At 39.2% G+C, this 23077-nt stretch overlaps 1 pseudogene; it reads right to left on the bottom strand.

Annotated features, from left to right (window-relative positions):
- Positions 1-5227: 5227 nt before the first annotated feature.
- LOC110152031 (large ribosomal subunit protein uL22 pseudogene) lies at positions 5228-5780 on the bottom strand (annotated as a pseudogene).
- Between the last annotated feature and the right edge of the window lie 17297 nt (positions 5781-23077).

Here is a 23077-nt window from a genome sequence, read left to right as displayed (position 1 = left end):
TTGTGTGTATCATGTGTACTCACATTATCAAGAGGTTTGGCAAATCTTTACTTACAGTGCATGACCACCAAGGACTGAAGTCCTTTCTACTGGCAGCGTGTCACTCACAGTGTGAAACACACTCATTTCACACCGGGAGTTTCTGAGAAAATATTCCTCAGGTCTTACAGGAGCTGATCAGCTTACAGAGTCAACTGATACGAACAAGCGCCCACTTGACTCCCAACCAATTTGCACAAAAAGATAACAGTACTTTAAGATCCTCATGTGGATTAGTTTTCCCAGTGAGGCTTTCCTTGAGATGCTCTCCGGTTCTTTCACATTGCCCCAGGACTCATGCCTTGGGAGGCAGTTTATAAATAAGTTACTCTATTCTCAAAAGACTCTAGTTGGAAACACTTTAATAAAGCAGACCTAATTTTTCAATCTCACCTTTTGTAACTCGGTATGAATGAGCTATTCTTCATGTTCCTGTAGCTTGACAGGAACGAGAAAGTGTACCAAATCATTAATTCTCTAATTTTCCCACATAACATAAAACCAGCTGGCTTTTAATATTTAATTAAATTAGTATGCTCCCCGACTGAGTTCTAATATTCCAATTTCAATTTTCAGCACAAAGCTAACATAAAACCAAAGAAGCACTGAGTGATGTGGAAAGGGAAAATGTGACCTTGGTAGGATAATGTGAAGGCATCTACAGATGAAAAGAATTTTTTTTTTCCCCTTAAGCAATATGTATAAGATGTCCAACTAAAAATATTGCATTCTCTTTTAAGAAGTAGCATTACATGGTAAAAATATTGTGAACTGGAGAACAGTTTCTTTTTTACTTAATTCCTTTGTCCACTTGTTGGACATTTCTTATGCCTGTTGTGTGTCTGGTATTGTACTGAGAGTTCAAAGGTGAGGGTGCATCACACTGTCCCTAACCCCAGCAGGACATATTATTGTTCCTACTTCTTGTTAAGAGTTTGTGTGTGTGTGTGTACATGTTTCTCTGTGTGTGTGTGTGTGTGTGTGTGTGTGTATGTTTCTGTGCGTGTGTGTGTGTGTGTGTGTGTGTGTAATCAAGGATAAGCTTGGCCTTTGTCTATAGAATCCACTGTCCATAGAATGGCTATATTAACAACACTCAACTCACATGACTCCTGTGAGGATTAAATAAGCTTGTGTCTTACCAGAGACCTTAGTACATGTAGTGAAAGTGAAATTGAACATTGCTCAGTTATGTTCCACTCTTTGTGACTCCAGGGACTGTAGCCTGCCAGACTCCTCTGTTCATGGAGTTCTCCAGGCCAGAATACTAGAGTGGGCAGCCATTCCCTTCTCCACAGAATCTTCCCAACCCAAGGATCAAACCCAGATAGCCCCGCTGATCAAACCCAGATTTCCAGCTGAGCTATCAGGGAAGCCCCAGATACATGTGGAATGAATCAAATGATGGGTTGAAATTGTGAAGTATTTTGTATAGGTTTTGTTGTTGTCTATGCGCATTTGTTTTTAAAAGAGGCAATAAGAAAAGGACTCTGTTACGACCACCTATTTTCTCATGAGTTACTTCTCACTCACATGCAAGGAAATGTGATAAAGTCTGTGATAAAATGTGATAAATTCAAACTGCATCTGCATCTGCAGTTCTCCTTTTGAAGTGTTTTCTGCTTTCAGAGGTCTTTGTTTCAACTGAATGATGCTAAACTTAGTTTGAAGGTTTATCTTGGCTTTTTGTGGTTATTTTATCTACATATTTATTACAGCTATTAATATTTTGTTATCCTCTTTTCTGTTTCTCTATTTTTGTTTCTCCCTATTGTACTGTGTTGGGCTAATTTTCTTGCTTCTTAGGAGGCTCATAAGGCACTTTGGTACAAAGTTGGCTGGTGCAAGCAATTGAAGAAGATACCAGAAAAGCATTCAGTGAAGAAGGAGGAAGGAGGCTATGGCTTTCCCTCCACTGTATATCCCGTGTAGCAGTTGTGGTTAGGCCTAGACCAGCATTCAGGGTCAAGGCCGATGCATATAATACACTAAAGCTGAACTATGGGCCACAGTTAGTGCTGCTGAAGTCTTAAGCACACAGTTTCACATGGTACCCAACCATCTACTTTTGTCTTGCTTTTTCTGTTTGGCCTGTGGTATGATATTTACTCAGTTGCCCAGACAAGGATTTCAGAGGCATCTTTGATCCACTTTGTCAGCCCACTTTGTCACCTCATAAATAAACTTCTAGTTTTCCCTCAGAAACTACTTCCTTCTGTTCCCACCTTTTCATTCTACTCTCAGCACTTCAGGCTTGGCCTTCACTGTATCATAATCACTCAATTACAATATTCTACACACCTGCCGACCTTACAACATAATGTCTACAGAGTAAGGTACAACTCTTCGGAAAGGAATTCAGGTCTTCTCAGTGACTCCCCAACCATCTTTCTTACTTACCTTCTACCACTTCAGGTACAACCCCTAACTCCAGGAATAGTTGCAAAGCTGAACCAGGCAGCTTACTATTTCCCAAGCACATCCTGTGCATTTGCTCATGGGCTTGTCTCTGCCTAGAATGCCACTCTTATCCCATTCATTCATCTAGCCTAAGTTGCACTTAAGCCTAAATTCAAATGCTGCTGCTTCTCTATCTTCCCATGCTTTATTTCAAATATATGAATCAGTTTTTTTCAACTAAACGATGATGGGTCTGAGTAGGGATGCTCCCTTGAAAATCTCTCTGTCCCCTGTTTCTAGAAAAGTAGCTCATAGCCCATGTAGATGATCGCTGATTGTGTTGTTCTTGTTCATCATTTTTTTACTGCAGTGGCAGCCACAGTTACGACTTGCATCTCTGACTTAGCGGCGGCGGTGGGCATTCCTGAACTATATAGTATTATGAATCATTTTTTCAAATTTGTTGTTCTTCCGATTATAGAGGTCATATTAACCCATGGTAAAGTTTTGGAAAACACAGAAAATGTAGAGAAGAAAATAAAAATCACACAATAAACTCACTACCAGATAGCTCACGTGAGTAAGCTGATGAATGCTCTTTCAGTGTATTCATGATTCATATGAATGTTATGCTAATTTAATAATAACACGTTTATCATCATTTAGGATAGCAAATCTACCCTCCTTGAAGAGACAATGCAGGTGTCACTATCAGTTGCCCACAGGTCTTAGAATTACAATTAATCCTCAATTTCTGTATGTGAGTCACAAATGTCATCCTGAAGGGAAGTTTGTTTCTATATACATTATTTTATGTAAATTTGAGATCATACTACATAAATTATTTTTAAATTCCTTTTCACTTCATATGATACCATCATTTCTCCAGGATCTTAAGTATTCTTTCCAGCGTGACCTTTAATGTTGTGTGTTATGGGCTGAATTTTGTCCCCTGGAACAAAATCATATGTTGAATTTCTTACCCCCAATAAGTCAGAATGTGACTGCATTTGGACACAGGGCCTTTAAAGAGGTGTATAATTAAAATGATGCCAATAAGGAGGGCTCTCATCTGATCTGAATAAGAGGAAGATATATGAGAACATAAAGAAACACATGCACAGAGGCAAGAAGGTGGCCATCTGCGGGTCAGGAAGGGAGGCCGCGGAAGAAACCAAACCTGCTGACACCTTGATGTTAGAGTAAAGTAAAGTGAAGGTCACTCAGTCATGTCCAACTCTTTGTGACCCAGTGGACTATACAGTCCATGGAATTCTCCAGGCCAGAATACTGGAGTAGGTAGCATTTCCCTTCTTCAGGGGATCTTCCCAACCCAGGGATCGAACCCTGATCTCCCACGTTGCAGGTGGATTCTTTACCAGCTGAGCCACAAGGGAAGCCCAAGAATACTGGAGTGGGTAGCCTATCCCTTCTCCACGGGAACTTCCCATCCCAGGAATAGAACTGGGGTCTCCCACTTTACAGGCAGATTCTTTACCAGCTGAGCTACCACGGATTTCTAGCCCCTAAAACTGTGAGAGATACCTTTCTGCTATTTAAGCCGCTCAAGCTATAGCATTTTGTTACAGCAGCTCTAGCAAACTGACATACTCTATATTTCATCATATGTTTCATTAATTTATTTAACATGCCTACTGTTAGATGCCAATTTCCCTTCATTTAAAACAGTGTTATGATGTACATAAAGAAATTTCTTCAGGTTGACTAGGTGCTTAGAAAATCTTTAGAGTATTTCCCAGTACAAAAATAGCATAAATTTACTTAGAAAATTTTGGAAAACACAGCAAAAAAGGAAACATAGCATAATGCTATTATTCAAATAAAAACATGGCTATATTTACTATATTTCCTTTCACTTTTTTCTATTATTCAGTTGCTTTTAAAGTGTAACCATGATTATACATTTTAAAATCAAAATGTAATTATGATTTTGCTTTTTTTAATTTAACATAACATTATAAGAATTTTTCATATTTTTATATTTAAAAGCTGTTTTAATGGCTTCATATAAATAGATTCACTAAGAAAAGAAAAATAGAAATTTCCCTGAAAACTCTACCTCATATTTGTACTTTGTAATAAGTATAGCCTAAGTTGCTAGAAAGAGATAAAGGGAAGGAAAGAAGGGAGGGAGGGAGGGAGGGACCCAGAAAGGAAAGAGGGAAGGGGATGAGAAAAAGAAGACAAGAAAGCAGCTTAACCTGGCTGGAAGTTTATTCTTCTATCACACATCAGTCCAAAGGCAGACAGAGGTCCGAATCTGGTGGGGTGGATCTCCCTTCCTCCTCATGGTTTCCATTTGTGTGCCCCAGTTGGTCAGTCTAGCCCTCACGAGCTTTCAGTCAGCAAGAAGTGGGGAGTGGACCAGGGATACACTCACAATCCCGTTATGGCAAAACCTAGGAGTATACACATCATTTCTACCAGGTGCTTTTGGCCTAAATTTAGCCTTCTGGCCACATTAGCAACAATGGAGGCTGAGCACCTTACTTCCTTTAAAAATAAGTAAACGTATTGAATTATATGACACTGATTCAATGGGCATTGTGTGCTCAGGACTTGCAGCAGTTACTTCATGTGATATTCCCTTACTGCATGTTATCACAGGTACCTAAGGGCCACTCAGGCTCCACACCAGGTTCACTGCCCCCTGACATCCACCAGAATCTACATCTAAAAGTACTACTCTCTGACTAGATTGTTATTACACTTATTTTTTTTTTTTTTTTTTTTTTTTACTTTTCTCTGCATCAATTTTTTGCAGCATTTATTTCTGGGTCATAAGTTTTTGTTTCTTCAGTTTCTTCTGGGATATCTTTTTCTGCTGTGCAACCTCCTCTTCTGGTTTAGGAACAATGTTCTTTTTCAGTAAGGATCATCTCCATGCGGCAGGGAGAGTTCATGTGGGGGTTGATCCAACCGTGAGCTCTGTACGTCCTGTGCCGCATCTTGGGGGTTTTTTCACCTGGACACGCTCAATGACCAGAGAACCTACATCAAAGCCCCTAAGTTCAGCATTACTCTCTGCATTTTTGAGCACGTGCAGTAAAAATTCAGAACTCTTTTTGGGCCACCGACCCTGCATCCACCCCCCACTGGTTGGCCTCTGCACACTCATCAACTCCACCATTGTAACGACAGAGCAACACTCATTGCTTCTGTAAAGTGATATCTTTCAAATACTTGGTGGCTTCTCATATATGCATAATCCTAATGGCCTGGGCAGTTTCACAAGTGTTCTTAAAGTGAACACAAAGATTTGAACCTCTTTCTTTGCATGATATTCTGGGGTTTTCTGGATCAAGTGAATAGCGCACCATTTTTAGAGGTCACCTCAAGCTGTTTAGTCAGAAAACCGTACTTCCTTATTAACCTAAAAATTGGAATTTAAAAACAAGTACAAGATTTCTTTCTAAGATGTCTGAATTTTTAAAAATAACTCTTGGTGAAATATATAGTCTCTGCCATGCATGCAAATATGAGTTTAGTAGAAAATAGGTTGTTTTAGAATGAGCACAACCTCTGAGTTTCTGGGAAGGGTCAAATAAATAACTGGTGTTTATAACACTTCAGTTTGTTCCCATGTACATTATGACAGTGAGAGTTATTATTTTTCAACTGTTTCTAGATCTTAGGGAATAGACATTTTTGTGACAAAGTCAACTGGAAAAAAATCCTCCTAATACTATTAGCACAACAACAGTGATATTATTGTCTATTATTGTCTTGCTAGGGGCAAGGTCAAAGTCATAATCACAGAAATTCTACTCTTTCTTCATATGATGAGAAAATAAATAAATACATGGGAAAATGGACTTTCTTTTTAAGAGAGCCAGTGAGCCAGTTATCTGCATCATCTTCTGATCAGGAGTCTGTCTGGAATTGGAACACGTTGCTTCACCTTCATACATGGGACTGATGACTTTACATTTAACAGTCAACTTTGCAGGACACAAAAAGGAGGAATAACTTCCTGCATCACATAGTGGAGTTCTCCAATAAAGGGGTGAGGTCTCTTTAAGAGACAGGAAAAGATGTCAGAGTAGGCATATGGAATATTCTTCCTTTGGAAGGACTAAGCCATATACAGTGTTTATCTTTGAGTGTTTGAGTGTCTCCTGCTGAGTCACAGGTCAGCAGTGACCTGCAGTGGAGACAGGGGCTCTGGCTGCAGCAGACCTGGGTCACCCGGCATGTGGCATGAGCCCTCTTGTTGGAGGAGGTCACTATTAGCCCCACCATACAGTCACCAAGCAGATGACCCATAAATTGCAGAACAATTATACCAAAGAACTTCTCACACTGTTAAGAAAGTTCTAGGACCCACGACAGATTCCCCAACCTGGGGATCCAGCAAAGGGATAGAGAACCCTCAGGGAATTTGACTTTGGAAGCCAATGGAAGACTGAGCCAGACTTGCCTGTGAGTGTCCAGGAGTCTCTGGGTTGACAGCTTGACCTCAGGCCAAACAACAGGGAGGGAACAGAGCCCCAGCCACCATCAGAAAATTGGATTAAAGATTTACTAAGCATGGCCCTGCCCATCAGAATGAGACCCAGTTTCACAGTCAGTCTCTCCCATCAGGAAGCTTCTATAAGCCTCTTATCCTTATTCATCAGAGGGCAGACAGAATGAAAATCACAATCACAGAAAACTAACCAAACTGATCACATGGACCACAGCCTTGTCTAACTCAGTGAAACTATGAGTCACACCATGTAGGGCCACCCAAGATGGACAGGTCATGGTAGAAACTTTTGACAAAATGTGGTCCACTGGAGAAGGGAATGGTAAACCACTTCAGTATTCTTGCCTTAAAACACCCTTGGACAGTATGAAAAGGCAAAAGATATGAAACTGAAAGACAAACTCCCCAAGTTGGTAGGTGCCCAATATACTACTGGAGATCAGCAGAGAAGTAACTCCAGAAAGAATGAAGAGACGGAGCCAAACCAAAAACAACACCCAGCTGTGGATGTGACTGGTGATGGAAGTAAAGTCAAATGCTGTAAGAACAATATTACATAGAAACCTGGAATGCTAGGTCTATCAGGGTAAATTGAAAGTGGTCAAACAGGAGATCTCAAGAGAAAAACATTGACATTTTAGGAATCAGTGAACTAAAATGGACTGGAATGGGTGAATTTAATTCATATGACCATTATATCTACTACTATGGGCAAGATTTCCCAAGAAGAAATGGAGTAGCCCTCATAGTCAACAAAAGAGACCAAAATGCAGTACTTGGTTGCAATCTCAAAAATGACAAAATGAACATTGTTGGTTTCCAAACCAAACCAGTCAATATCACAGTAATCCAAATCTATGCCCCATCCACTAACGCCAAAAAGCCTGAAGTTGAATGGTTCTATGAAGATCTAAAAGACCTCCTAGAACAACAAAAAAAAGATGTCCTTTTCATCATAAGGGACTGGAATGCAAAAGGAGGAAGTCAAGAGATACCTGGAGTAACAGACAAGTTTGGCCTTGGAGTAAAAAATGAAGCAGCACAAAGGCTACCAGTGTTGCCAAGAGAACACACTGCTCAGAGCAAACACCCTCTTCCAACAACACAACAGATGACTCTACACATGGACATCACCAGATAGTCAATACCAAAATCAGATTGATTATATTCTTTGTAGCCAAAGATGGAGAAGCTCTATATAGTCAGCAGAAAAAAAGAAAAAAAGATGGGGAACTGACTGTGGCTCAGATCATGAACTCCTTATTGCAAAATTCAAACTTAAATTGAAGAAAGTAGGGGAAACCAACAGACCATTCATGTATGACTTAAATCAAATCCCTTACAATTATACAGTGGAAATGACAAATAGATTCGAGAGATTAGATCTGATAGACAGAGTGCCTGAAGAATTGTGGACAGAGATTCGTGACATTGTACTGGAGGCAGTGATCAAGACCATCCCCAAGAAAAAGAAATGCAAAAAGGCAAAATGGTTGTCTGAGGAGGTCTGATAAATAGCTGAGGAAAGAAGAGAAGCAAAAGGCAAAGGAGAAAAAGATATACCCATTTGCATGCAGAGTTCTAAAGAATAGCAGGGAGAGAGAGGTAAAAAAAAAAAAAAAAAAAGGCTTCCTCAGTGATCACTGCAAAGAAATACAGGAAAACAATAGAATGGGAAAGACTAGAGATCGCTTCAAGAAAATTAGAGATACCAAGGGAACACTTCATGCCAAGATGGTCACAATAAGGGACAGAAACGGTATGGACCTAACAAAAGCAGATGATATTAAGAAGGGGTGGCAAGAATACACAGAAGAACTATACAAAAAATATCTTAATGACCCAGATAACCATGGTGGTGTGATCACTCACCAAGAGACAGACATCCCAGAGCCCAACAAAACTAGTGGAGCTGATGAAATTCCCGTTGAGCTATTTCAAGTCCTAAAAGATGATGATGTTAAAGTGTTGCACTCAATATGGAAGCAAATTTGGAAAACTCAGCAGTGGCCACAGGACTGGAACAGGTCAGTTTTCATTCCAATTCCAAGAAGGCAATGTCAAAAAATGTTCAAACTACCACACAATTGCACTCATCTCACATGCTAGCCAAGTAATGCTCAAAATTCTCCAAGCAATGCTTCAATGCTGTATGAACCAAGAACTTCCAGATGTACAAGCTGGATTTAGAAAAGTCAGAGGAACCAGAAATCAACATCCGTTGGATCATTGAAAAAGCAAGAGAGTTCCAGAAAAACAACTACTTCTGCTTTATTGACTATGCAAAAGCCTTTGACTATGTAGATCACAACAAACTGTGGAAAATTCTTAAAGAGATGGGAATACCAGACACCTGACCTGCCTCCTGAGAAAATTGTATGCAGGTCAAGAAGTAGCAGTTAAAATCGGACATGGAACAAAGGACTAGTTCCAAATTGGGAAAGGAGTAAATCAAGGCTGTATATTGTCACCCTGCTTATTTAACTTATATGCAGAGTATCATGTGAAATGCTGGGCTGGATGAAGCACAATTTGGAATCAAGATTGCTGGGAGAAACGTCAATAACCTCGGATATGCAGATGACACTATCCCTATGGCAGAAAGCAAGAGGAACTGAAGAGCCTCTTGATGAAAGTGAAAGAGGAGAGTGAAGAAGCTGACTTAAAACTCAATATTCAGAAAGCAAAGATCATGGCATCTGGTCCCATCACTTCATGGCAAATAGATGGGGAAACAATGGAAACAGTGAGAGACTTTATTTTCTTGGGCTCCAAAATCACTGCAGATGGTGACTGCAGCCATGAAATTAAAAGACATTTGTTCCTTGGAAGAAAAGCTATGATCAATCTAGACAGCATATTAAGAAGCAGGCACATTACTTTTCCAACAAAGGTATAGTCTAAGCTACGGTTTTTCCAGTAGTCACGTATGGATGTGAGAGTTGGATTTATAGAAGGCTGAGCACCAAAGAATTGTTGCTTTCAAACTGTGGTGCTGGAAAAGACTCTTGAGAGTCCCTTGGACATCAAGGAGATCAAACCAGTCCATCCTAAAGGAAAGCAGTCCTGAATATTCATTGTAAGAACAGATTCTGAAGCTGAAGCTCCAAAGTTTAGCCACCAGATACAAAGAACTGACTCATTGGAAAAGACTCTGATGCTGGGAAAGATTGAAGACAGGAGGATTAGGGGACAGCAGAGGATGAAATCGTTGGATGGCATCACTGATTCAATGAACATGAGTTTGAGCAAGCTCCGGAAGTTGGTGATAGACAGGGAAGACTGGGGTGCTGCAGTCCATGGGGTTGCAAAGAGTTGGACGCTACTGAGAGACTGAACTGAACTGAAACCATAGACAAACCCTTCCCTTAGGTAGTTAACTTAACTCAATTTGAGTAGATTACAACCTCTGTCTTCACACAGCCTGTATTGTCTTTTTGAAGATTATCACAGCTTAAGTAAATAATTTTGTACACTACCATTACATTAAGGGCTTCCCTGATGGCTTAGATGGCAAAAAATCTGCCTGCAAGGCGGAAGACCTGGGTTCAGTCTCTGGGTTGGGAAGTTCCCCGGAGAAGGGAATGGCAACCCACTCCAGTATTCTTGCCTAGAGCTTTCCATGGACAGAGGAGTTTGGAGAGCTACAGTCCATGGATCGCAAAGAGTCAGACATGACTGAGTGACTTTCACATAGTGCAGGGAAGACAGTCAGGCCAGTTGTTACTCAGAGAAAGAATGGCATCTGCTCTCCAGTCGTCTTTCCAGGACTACTCTTGGAAGGTGAGCTGGAGATTAATTCTTTGATTGCCACCCCCAGACCTGCCTCACTCCCCAACCTCCATCACCACTCAAGTTAAGCAACAAACTTCCTTCATATTAAAAAGAAGAAACTCTTTCTTACAGGAGGCTACATAGGCATGTGGCAAACCCAACTATAAGTAATAGACGCTGGAGCAATTGTTGAAGGTTTACAGTTCCTAATGCCTCTCAGTGAGAATGGCAATGGTTAATTGAATAGAATGCACAATCATTAAGTAATATGAGGGGGTTTTTTTGCTAATATTCGACATCAGCTTCTAAAAAGCTTCTACTGACTATGTTTTATTACCTGGTCTGTTAAGCATCTATTATAATGTGCTGATAATTAAAATGAATTAGTTTCCTTCCACAGAAATGTCACCTGAACATACGTAGCTGGCTCATCAGTGCCACAGATGTGTAAATATTTATTTTATTAGGCTATTTTCTTGCCGTTTATACATTACAAAGTGCTTTTTCATTAGATTTACTTTGGAAAAAAAGGTTATTGTAAAGTGCTGAGTTCTTAGTTACAGTTATATCTTCACAAAATTCCAAAGTTTTTAAAGTTTTCTTGTCCTCCGATACTACATCGAATTTTGCTTTTGATCTATAGATCAAAGTTCATAGCGAGAGTCTTATTAAAGTTATGAAATGTCTCCCAAGAAAATGAATGTAAACAGAGAATGTTAGCTAAAGCTTCAGGGTTTTCACAGATCCCCAGAAAACTATTCTGTGGACATCCAGGATAAGAAATTCTGAGTTAAAGAATTTTGAAAATTCTTGATAAATTATGTAAACAGTGAATTTTCTGATATTCAACACTTGACTTTTTCAGGTATTTATGCAGTAACGAAGCAGAAGACAAACATATCACTTCAATGGCAGGGACAATAAAGGTCACTTCAGTCTGGATTTTGTTGGTTAAAAAAAAATGCTCCATCCCCTTAATTTTCCCTTCTCAACCAAGGATACGTTGTTCATCACCTTCTCTCAGCTGAATTTTGCATGAAAAAGACAATCACTTCAGTCATTTCAGCTGTCAAGTCTTAAAGAATTGAGAAAGCAAGTCCTGGTCTAAAATTACTGATCTTAACTTTTGCTGGACGTTGTGTCAAGTGTCTCCCATGCATAATGGCATTAATTCTTATAGCAAGCATATGAGAAAGCTACTGCTTTTAATTTCCATCGTTCTTACAAGGAAAGTGAAAAAAGCACAGGAACTGGGCTGAGGTCACAGTGTTGGTAGTAAATGATGGGGCTGGGACTCAATTTTTCTTTTCCATTTGGCAGCCAGGCAAAACCCATCAGAAACAGGTGTCTTTTATCTGCAGTTCTGTGAAGGAGGAACAGTTTTATTTCATTTCAAAGAAACAAATGACCTAAATCAATATGCTCCTGCCCTTGATTTTGTGCAAATTTATTTATAATGAATTGTGAAGGAAGAGGAGATAGTATTATATTCAGAAAAATTTAAATAGTCTTAAATCAAGCATGTAACATGCAATCCCATTTGTCCAGAAAAGAGGCAAAAAGCAGAACAGTAAATCTTTCCACAGCAAAATTATCACAAGGCTACACAGTCTTCCAATCTCAACTTTTCCCCTTTGAATGGAAACTGCAAATCACTGGGTTATCATGTGTTCTAAGTAGCAAGTCCATTAATCTCTTTTGCTCTTCATTTGCTCGGATCTGATTTGACTTTGTGATAATGTATCACTCTGATCACTCTGTGCCCTCCTTGATGTGGAGTCTGCAGAAAAAGCTACAAACAGGCAGAGAAAGAAGGCTCGTGGCTCAATCCTCCCAGAGTCTCAGAATGAAGAATGGCCATGTTTGGAAGCATCGTCAACATAATCGTGGTACTCAAGGGAACTTTCAAGATATAAGCCAGCAGTAAAATACTTGTAGAAGTGAATGGTAAGGTGGAAACAGAAAATGAATTATTATAACCATTCCAATTCAGTGTAAACTTTTGCTCCTAAGGATATAATACTCAAACACCTGCCAAGCATATAAATATGCATCTAAAAATGCACCACAGTGGCAATGAAGAAAAAATTCAAGATTAGGACTTTCCACATAAGAAGGTAGAGTTCAAAATACTTGAATTACTTGAAATCCCACTTATTGTGGATAGGGCTTATTCCAATGTCTGCTCTCTATACTTCATTTCTCACTAGTCTACTCCAGACCAGGTATTTGTAAAGCTTTCTCTTGGAGTATCAGATAGTAATGGTTTAAACTTTGCAGGCCATTTGGTATCTGTAGCAAGTACTCAATTCCGCCAATGGAGCATAGAAGGAATCATAGACAATAATAGCAAATGGGCACGTGTTCCAGTAAGACTTTATTTACAAAACAGATAGCTGGCTAGATTTGGCCAGCAGATGGTATTTTACCAATCCCAGGTCTAGAAAACAATTTTCAATTCTGACATTTATTAATTTGAGGCTTTGATTTAGTTGTTTAATATTTCTCAGCCTTGATTTTCTTCCCTCAATGAAATGCATTGTTTTCCCAGTAAGAAAACACTTTTTCTCAGGTAAGTTTATTGAAAGCAGTTTACACAAAATATGGTTGGGGAAATACTACACTTTGGGTTTATAAAATCACACATAAATATGTGCGTATATGTATAATCTATATTTAGTACCTTACATATACTGTCAAATTCAGCCCTCATAATAGCCTTCCAATGTAGCTGTAAGGTGGTTCGGAGACATTAGAGTGCTTGGCAAAGCTGCACAGCTCACGAGTGATAGAAATGCAGTTGCTTCAGAAGCTTCACTACACTAAGCTGTCTTTTTACTGTCTTATTTTAATCTTTTTAAATTTTATTTTATTTCACCTTATTGTGGAAAGAACTCAGTACAAGATCTACACTGCTTACTTTTTAAGTATACAGTACACTGTGCTGTACAATGTTGTACAACTGACCTCAAGGGTTTATCATCTAAATTAACTGAAATTTCATGCCCGTTGGTTAGTAACTCACCATTTATCCTTTCACCCAGCCCCTGGAAACCACCGTTCCACCAATTTTCGCTTCTATGAATTTGGCTATTTTAGATGCACCATATAAGTGGTATCATGCAACATTTGTCTTTATGCAACACTATTATGCACTTAGCTTATTGTCAGTTGATAAGGACATACTGGTGATTCTGAACAGTGATGAGGGGCAGAGTGCGTCATGTACGCTGAATACCAGTTATTTTGTGGGAAATAGCTTTTGGCCCAGATCCAAATGTTCGTTGAGCTACGTTTTGCTAGTGAGTGGGCTTCTGTGGTGGCTCAGTGATCAAGAATCCAGCTGCCAATGCAGGAGGTGTGGGAGATGTGGGTTCAACCCCTGGGTAAGGAAGATCCCCTGGAGAAGTAAATGACAACCCACTCCAGAATTCTTGCCTGGAAAATCCCATGGACAGAAGAGCCTGGTGGTCTACACTCCATGGGGTTGCGAGACAGTCTAACACAAGATAGCAACTAAATGACAACAACAAGGTGACAGTATTGAAGTTTGGTGTTTGGATACTCTGACATGCTGTTTCTGCTTCCTTTAGCTCCAATAGCAAATAAAAGAACTCCTTCTCTTAAAGAGAAAACTATTGGTAATCTCCTCTCTGATCTCTCAAATGCGTAGGCCATTTCCCAACCATAGACTATTGGCTCAGTTGGTTATTGGAGCAAGTTTTTACTCTCTTGCAATCTTGTTCCTTTTACTCTTGGAGTAGTGAATAAACTTCAGATTCACTTTTTCTGGAAATTCAATGGTAAAATCCTGTCCTCCAATCTAAGATGTATAATAGACATAGACACAAGGAAAAAGAAGTAGAAAGTTCCAATTCGGCATTCGACCTACGTAGTATGCTATAATGTAGTTTTTACTTAAACTCTACCTTTAAGAGGTTTGGGACATTCTCTCCGGTTAATTAAAACAATAATTTTTCTACCATTTGACAATTTCTGTTAATGCCAAGTCAGAACCCCTTGGCAGGGAATGTCCCAAAGGAATAGGAATAGTGGTCCAAAGATTCATACAAGCCTTCCACACTTAAAAGAAACAATCAAAACAAAACCAAAAAGAAACCTTCCACTGAAACTCTGCATTAAGGAATTCTCATGGGTTCTAGTTCCTTCATCTCTCTTTCATTGTCCTCAATCACTGGTTTCCACACTCATATTCCTCTGGAACTTCTACCATTATATTTACCAATGGCTTCCAAATATTCAAGTCCAATGGTCATTTTCAGTCCTCTTAACCCACTTGATCTTTCTAGAATAGTCCTTGTTTTTTGGAATCCTCTCCTTCCTTTGATTCCTTGAGAGCACTTACCTTATTCTCTTATAGTATGAGTCAAGCTCGAATGCCTACAGGGGTCAAGCAGATGACATAAATGACTGAATTAGTCTCTTATGTTACATTCTTTCAAAGCAGATGCATTTGTACATCTATCAAAAATGTAAGAACAGTTTTATCTCCTGCAACTAAAATGGTCTTGCCCATTGTTCTTAAAATCTGTGACCCACATGTCTGTCTTTATTTTCCCACTTTGGATGGAAACATGGATACCAGAAAAATGTCACTTTCCTCTTACATATGCTGTGAGAAAAACAGCTGTCACCTCAGTGATAATTATCTCTAGACACTGGTCCCAGGACAAAAGATTATGGTGAGACTATGAGCTTCCCTGCTGGCTCAGGTGGGAAAGAATCTGCCTGCAATGCGAGAGACCTGGGTTTGATCCCTGGGTTGGGAAGATCCCCTGGAATAGGGCCTGAGCACCCACTACAGGATTCTTGCCTGGGGAATCCCCATGGACAGAGGAATGTGGTGGGCTACAGTCCATGGGGTCACAAAGAGCTGGACATGACTGAGCGACTAAGCATACACACACACACAGCAACCTCGGGGCTTCCCTGGTGGCTCAGTGGTAAAGAATCCACCGGCAATGCAGGAGATGTGGGTTCAACCCTTGGGTCAGGAGGATTCCCTGGAGAAGAAAATGGCAACCTGCTCCAGTAGTCTTGCCTGGGAAATCCCATGGACAGAGGAGCATGACGGGCCATACAGTCCATGCGGTCATGAAAGAGTCGTACACAACTTAACAACTAAATAACAATGGCAACCTAACATCCACATATTCTACCTAATGAGGAAGTTCCTACCTAGTTTCACGTTATTGTTCCCAAGTCTTGTTATTTGCAACAGGTGCTAGAAAGCCAGATTTTATGTAAATCTCTGAATTTTTAAATGTTGGCAACACTGTAGGTCTAACACAAACTCTCTAAATGTGAGGGTTAGACTGCTAGTTTGCCACTTTTCTGGTCAGAACCAGATAGTTTCTTCACTGATTCCTTTTCTACCAGTGTATCTCCTGTTTCCTCCTTGAGCCATGTCCTTATTCGAAAAGCTCTTCTTGAAAAAATCCATCCCTTCTTCCACATCTTCATCCCACAACACTTTGTTGTAACTTTATTTTCACACATTATATTCCTCTTTGGATTATAGTTATTTATGAAATTGTCTTACAAATTTCATATGCTTGCAAGTTTATTATAGGTAATAGCCAATTGTATTTGTAGGTGCATTCCATGTAGCACCTACACCCATTGTTTTGCACAGGAAAGTTTTGTCATAAATGTATCTTGATTTATTAATATTTACATTCTCAATTTCTATAAAGAAAATGCTAAAAAAAAGGGGGGGGGCTGCTAAATTCAAATGGTTCCAGGATTATGTAGGTATCTCACTCTATAGATCTCCATTTGTATAAGAAAAATTTTCCCAGGACTTCCCTGGTGGTCCAGTGGTTAAGAATTCACCTTGCAATTCAGGTTCCATCCCTGGTGGGGGAGATAAGATCCCACATGCCTTGGAGCAACTAAACCTGCACGCCAAAGCTACAGAGATCCCACACGTGGCAACTAAGACATAATGCAATCAAAAAATAAATAAATATTTTTTTAAAAAAAGAAAGAAAATTGTTCTTCCCTCAAATTCCTGCAAGATCCACATAGGACCTAAAGCAGCTTTATTCCCTAGGACAGTAGTTTTGCTAAAGGCAAAAAGTATTCCATTTGCAAAGCAAAAAGTAGAAAAAAAAAAAAAACAAGGATGAGTGTCCCTCTGTCAAGTAAATCTGAGAAATTCTGAGTTAAACAGGTTTTCACAGATTTCTTTACTGCAGCACATCTCAAAATGTTTATGGTGCTAACATGCACTGTGACTATCTAAAAGAGTAATAGAGTGCTTTTCAGATATTTTCTCTATAACCATTTTGTGAGGATCATTATTAAGATCTCATGGGATGGGAATCACAGTTTGAGTGGAACACAGTTTGGCCTAAGAGTCTAAATACTTGGCATGAGAGGTCTTCTATGATCCAATTCCAACTATATTTTCAAAGTTGTTTCCTACTAATCAAATCATCCATTTAAAAAATGGAACTTATTCTTTATTTCCCATATATATATGTTCCTACTTCACATTTTCTCCCCAAATATCCATGACCTGAAAAATTTCTGCCTTCACTAAACTTAGTCAAGTGTCGTCTGTCCTTCAAAATCCAATTGGATGCATACTTTTCTAAGAACTCATCAGAAACCACTCCTGCCCTTGCCAACATCTCTTTCCTCTAAGTAGCAGATACACTGATTTATCAAGCCTATGCCTATAACACAGCCTATGCCCACATCATGTTATATTCATCTCATTTATCTCTCCTCTCCCCTTTAGATTATTGTCTTCTTAGAAGCTCTCTTTTATACCTAGTGCCTTCTTCATAAAGGAAAGTCAATCAGTGACTTTCATGATAAAAACAAAACAAAATAAGTTGGCAGCCTAAAATGCATGTGACTACAGATTCTGAGATGTGAGAAGGAGGAAACAACAACCAGTATAGCTGAAGTTTTAGTTTGACAGAGTATAGCATGGTATTCTCAGCAACCATGTGTAGAAGACAGCTTTTTATCTCTCCTAGAGAAATGGTGTGTGTGTGTGTGTGTGTGTGTGCTCAGTTGTGTCTGACTCTTTGTAGCCCCATGGACTGTAGCCTGCTAGGCTCCTCTATGGAATTTTTCAAGCAAGAAGATTGGAGTGGATTGCCATTCCCTAACCCAGGGAATCTTCCTGACCCAGATATCAAACCCCCATCTCCCGTGTCTCCTGCATTGGCAGGCAGATTCTTTATCACTAGCACTACCTGGGAAGAGAAACAGTGGAGATCTTGAATTCAGATTTTCAAAATAGCAAGGAACCCCCTACAAAGGAAAGGAAAATACCCTACCTACCAAGCAGGAAGTGCTCTCTTAGGGATAAAACATGTGTCCAGATGTGAGCAATATTGTTGAGAAGGCAATTCGGTTCAGTTCAGTCAGTCAGTCGTGTCCGACTCTGTGACCCCATGGACTGCAGCACTCCAGGCCTCCCTGTCCATTACCAACTCCCGAACCTTGCTCAAACTCATGTCCATTGAGTCGGTGATGCCATCCAAACATCTCATCCTCTGCCATCCCCTTCTCCTCCTGCCCTCAGTTTTTCCCAGCATCAGGGTCTTTACAAATGAGTCAGCTCTTCGCATCAGGTGGCCAAAGTATTGGAGTTTCAGCTTCAACATCAGTCCTTCCAATGAACACCCAGGACTGATCTCCTTTAGGATGGACTGGTTGGATCTCCCTGCAGTCCAAGGGACTCTCAAGAGTCTTCTCCAACACCACAGTTCAAAAGCATCAGTTCTTCGGCGCTCAGCTTTCTTTATAGTCCAACTCTCACATCCATACATGGCTACTGGAAAAACCATAGCCTTGACCAGACAGACCTTTGTTGGCAAAGTAGTGTCTCTGCTTTTTAATATGCTGTCTAGGTTGGTCAGAGACTGATACAGAGTACACTGCCACAGTTAACTCTCACTGCAGCTCTGCTGCTTCTTGGGGGAATTTAGGATGTGTTCCTTCAAAGAGAGTCAGAAGCTTAGAGAGTACTTTCTGAAGTTTTGAAAAGACCAGACAGTAAAAGAATGTTTGAAAGAGCTCTACACTTAGAAAAATATTTAATCTTCTACTTAAAAAATTTGGGGGTCTAGCTAGAATGAAACCCTTGGGTGCTATGACTGAGAAACAGAATGCAAGTGGTCCCAGTGAGTATCCTGAAGACCCTATAGAAGGGACACAGCCAGGGAGGCAATATCTGGGTCAGGGGTGGGAGAAGTACCAGGGAACTGCTACCCTAGGAACAAACTAAAGACCAACTGGAGTCGAGGTCTGTACGTGAAGCACTATTATCTTTCTCCTAGCCCTTGTATCCTAGGGAAAGGAGATTTTACTAGGATGTGGCATTTACTTACCCCAATAAAGTAAATGTGGCAGAGTTTAGAAATTTATTTTGCTTAACTTTTGATTTCCTGGCCTGTTACTTTCTCAGGAAGGAAAAAAGAGAGTTTGAGAAATATTTACTTCTGTGGGAATAAATATGCATGAAAATGCTAAACAAAAGTGCAAAACCAGTATTTATGCCCATTTGCATGAATTTTAAAGCAATATGAATCAAGAGAGCTCTAATATTGTCACTCTGACTCCCTATAATAGGACAGAGAATAAAGTAATACATACATGTAAATTTTACTCTATGTTTGAATAAATGCGCATTATGTGGATGAATTTCTTTTTGAAATAAATGACTTTTTTTCTTGTAAACCTAATAACAACAGTTTGAGATCATCAAAATTAAGAGATCAAGCTAGTGCAAAACAAAGTGAAACATTTTAATCTGCATATGTAAATAAGGTAACAGAAGCACATTCAACATCTGTCAGGCTCACAGTAAATAGTGTTTGCTTCATGAGGTTTGAAATATAGGCAGGAGTGTTATGAAGAGGAATATACCTGCCTGAGAGAACCCTATGTGACATTTTTTCATTTCGTATTTACACTCGGCTGTGTGTGCAAATAAGCAGGCATTTTAATATCTGTACCAAATGAAAAAATATATTGCCCTAGTTTGAGTTCTGATGCACATGGTTTATATATGTCGTTTAATTTTGAAGAAGAGAATGATGGAAAGCCTGGAGATCATCAAAGTTACACCAAGAGAAACAAGAAATTATCACTTCAGCCATCTTCCCTGTTGAATAGAAGTCTATCTGGAAATGCATCTATCTTTATATCAATAGAAAACATTCCATTGCCTGGTAAATAGTTACATACCATAAAATGTAGATTATCTCTAATTAACAAAAAGAAAGACATTGCCTTTTAAAGTCTAGGAACATTATCTTATGATTTTTGTCACAACTTATCTCTAATTGTTCCACTTTAAGGATTATTTATCTTGTTTTTGCCTCTTTGATTGCTTCCTTCTAGAGCCTTATAAATTGGAACCACTATTAGCAACATAACTAATTTCCCCTAAAGATCGTCTAAGCTTTCACGCTGAAACATTTCACTCAGTTTTATTTTTCATAAAATTGAAATGGTTTTAGATGGCTAATTTTTATCATCTTCAAATTCAAGCCTCAAAGGTAGCCAATTTTTTTTTTTTAACAAATAAGTAATTGCTTAGACTGGAAATTTTAATTGCAGTATTTCAAAGGGAAGATAATGCTGAAATGGCTTTGGTTATAATAATTAAACTCTTTGTTCAATCAAAAGTAGACTCTTTAGCTAAAGGCCACTAAACTTTATGAGGTATATAACAAATCATGTTTCAATTTATTGAACACAGATATTTTTTTCTTTCCCTGTGTTTAGTATTTGTCATCTAGATACATAAATACAGAACTAAATTCTAAATAAAGTAAGCATAGCAACAATTTGTGGCAGCTCTGATAAATCATATATATATGTGCACTGTGATTACATGAAATGAGAGGTCATCACACATTAGGCTGATAAATTCCTCTAAGTCCAGAAAAAAGTTGACCTACAGACCAGCTCTCTTTTCTTTCTCACTCAAGCAAAGACATTAACTTTTTAACTGGAAAACATTTACCTAATTCTGCAGATAAACTTCAAAATATTACCAGACCTAGAAAGTGTTCACTTAGTAGGATTAAATACAACAAGATTAAAAGTATCATTTCAAAGACAGAACTAGAAATTACAGGTGTGTGACACATTTCCCTGAGAGGGAGGAGACTTGCCTGGCTGATGTGGAGAGAAAATAATACCATGAAAAGGATGATAAAATTGGAACACAAAGCTATGGCTACATTGTAAGACAGATAAGGATAAGACATTTAATTTATAAGTAGTGGAGAACTGCCTTAGTTAGTTCAGGCTTCTCTTACAAAGCATCGTATGCTGGTTGGTTGATAACATAAATTTATTTCTCACAGTTCTGGAGACTGGAAGTCCAAGATCAGGATGTCAGCATGGTCAGATTCAAGTGAGAACTCTCTTTCTTGGTTGGATATTGCCAACATCCTCATAGCTAAGAGCAGAGAGAGGAAGCCAGCTATCTCACGACTCTTCAAGTCCACTAATCCCATTCACAAGGGCTTCACCCTCCTGTCCTCATCTAATCCTGAATGCCTCCCAAAGCCTCCACCTCATAGTACCATCACATTTTGTGGGGGAGGAACTCTAGACACAGCATTCAATCCAGAGTAGGCCACTGTGGGTTTTGCGTAAGGATGTATGTAAGGCAGGCAACTTTTTCTAAGAGTGATCTGGCCACTATTAGCAAGAGACACTGTACCTCTAGAGAAGGGTCTGGATGTAGGGACACACTTTAACTGTTGTGGTTCAAGAGTGAAATAAGAAGTTGCTGTTCACAGGTGTTGGCAGTGGTCATGGCTAGAAAAGGATATGTTGAGAAAGAAACATGGACAAGTCTTTCTACATAAAATATGTGAATGCTTGAGAGATGATTCCATAATTAAAAACAGGTGGTGGATTTGGGGACAAAAAAGGCTATTTCTGCATATCAGTTGAGATGGTCTAAATTATGCTACAGTAACAGAGTCTCCAAATCTCACGCTGAAAATACCAAAGTTGTTGTTCGTGTTTCCTGTTCACACTCCATGCCCATGGGCAACAGGTCTCTGCTTCTCTCTCAGCCTCATTCGGGGACACACAGGATTGCTGATAGGTGCTGCAAAAGGTAAAGAGAAGGAGCAAGAGAATACTGTTTCAAAGTTTCCAGGTGGGAGGGACATACAAGACCTCCTGGCACGTTTCAAGAAGCACAAATAGAAGAAATGGGTAAAGATCACTTTAAACAATTGTTCTTGTTAGGAATGTAATTTTTACTTAATTTTTCTAAAAACTTTAGAAAGTACATAGATTGCCAAGATAGATGCAGATTCCCTACAGAGAAACTTCCCGCTAATTATCTGGTCTTATAAACAAAATCAATAGAGTATAAGTTCCAAATTCCAGCAACCCTTATCTTGAATATTTTTCTGTAACATTGTAGGGGTTGTATTTTCCTCACTGGGCAGGTGTTTTCCAATTACAATCTTATCTTAGATTTTCTTCACATGCAGAAACCTGGTAATGCTTGTTGTGTAAAACCGTTTGGGGTGCTCAGATGTATCTGAATGACCACAACAGAAAAGCCAAGCAAGGATCTTAATGATTGATTAGCAAGCAGCCATAATTAGAGCCAACAAGAAATGAACAAAAGATCAAATGATAAACTTGTTCATGTAAATAAACTATATGGTTTCATTTGTTCTTAGAAATCCTGTCCTGAATCCATAGGATGATAATGAATATTATGCTCTAATCATATTCCAAACAATCTCTTTCTTTCTCTCTCAATATATTGTGCATGGAGTAAAAAAGATCAGATTCTTCCTAGGTCTAGAGAGCAACTCCACTCTAGAAAGTGACCAAGATCTTCAAGCAGAATTGAAAACATATACTATCCTTTTGGATTTTCCTAGAGAGTTTTTTATAGCCCTTAATATTCATTATCTTGGGCTTCCCAGGTGGCATTAGTGGTTAAAAAAAAAGAAAGAAAGAAAAACCCACCTGCAAATACAGGAGACATAAGAGACATGGGTTCAATCCCTAGGTTGGGAAGATTCCTTGGAGGAGGGCATGGCAACCCACTCCAGTATTCTTACCTGGAGAATCCCATGGGCAGAGGAGCCTGGTGGACTACAGTTCATGGGATTCCAAAGAGTCAGACATGACTGAAGCAATTTAGCATGCACACATTCATTATTGTCTTTGGCACATCTTAGGAATTAGTAAGAATAGCCATTGCATCCTATTTGATAAAGAAACTGCTTAGAAAAGTAATGTCATTTTTTATTTAATGCAGAGTAAGTAAACACAAATGTCCTTCTACTTACTCCCACATGGTCTAATAAGTAATCCTAAATAACAGGTATTGTC

This window comes from Odocoileus virginianus, chromosome 24 (assembly GCF_023699985.2).
Source record: "Odocoileus virginianus isolate 20LAN1187 ecotype Illinois chromosome 24, Ovbor_1.2, whole genome shotgun sequence".
Lineage (NCBI taxonomy): Eukaryota > Metazoa > Chordata > Mammalia > Artiodactyla > Cervidae > Odocoileus > Odocoileus virginianus.
This window is presented reverse-complemented; position numbering and strand designations above follow the sequence as displayed.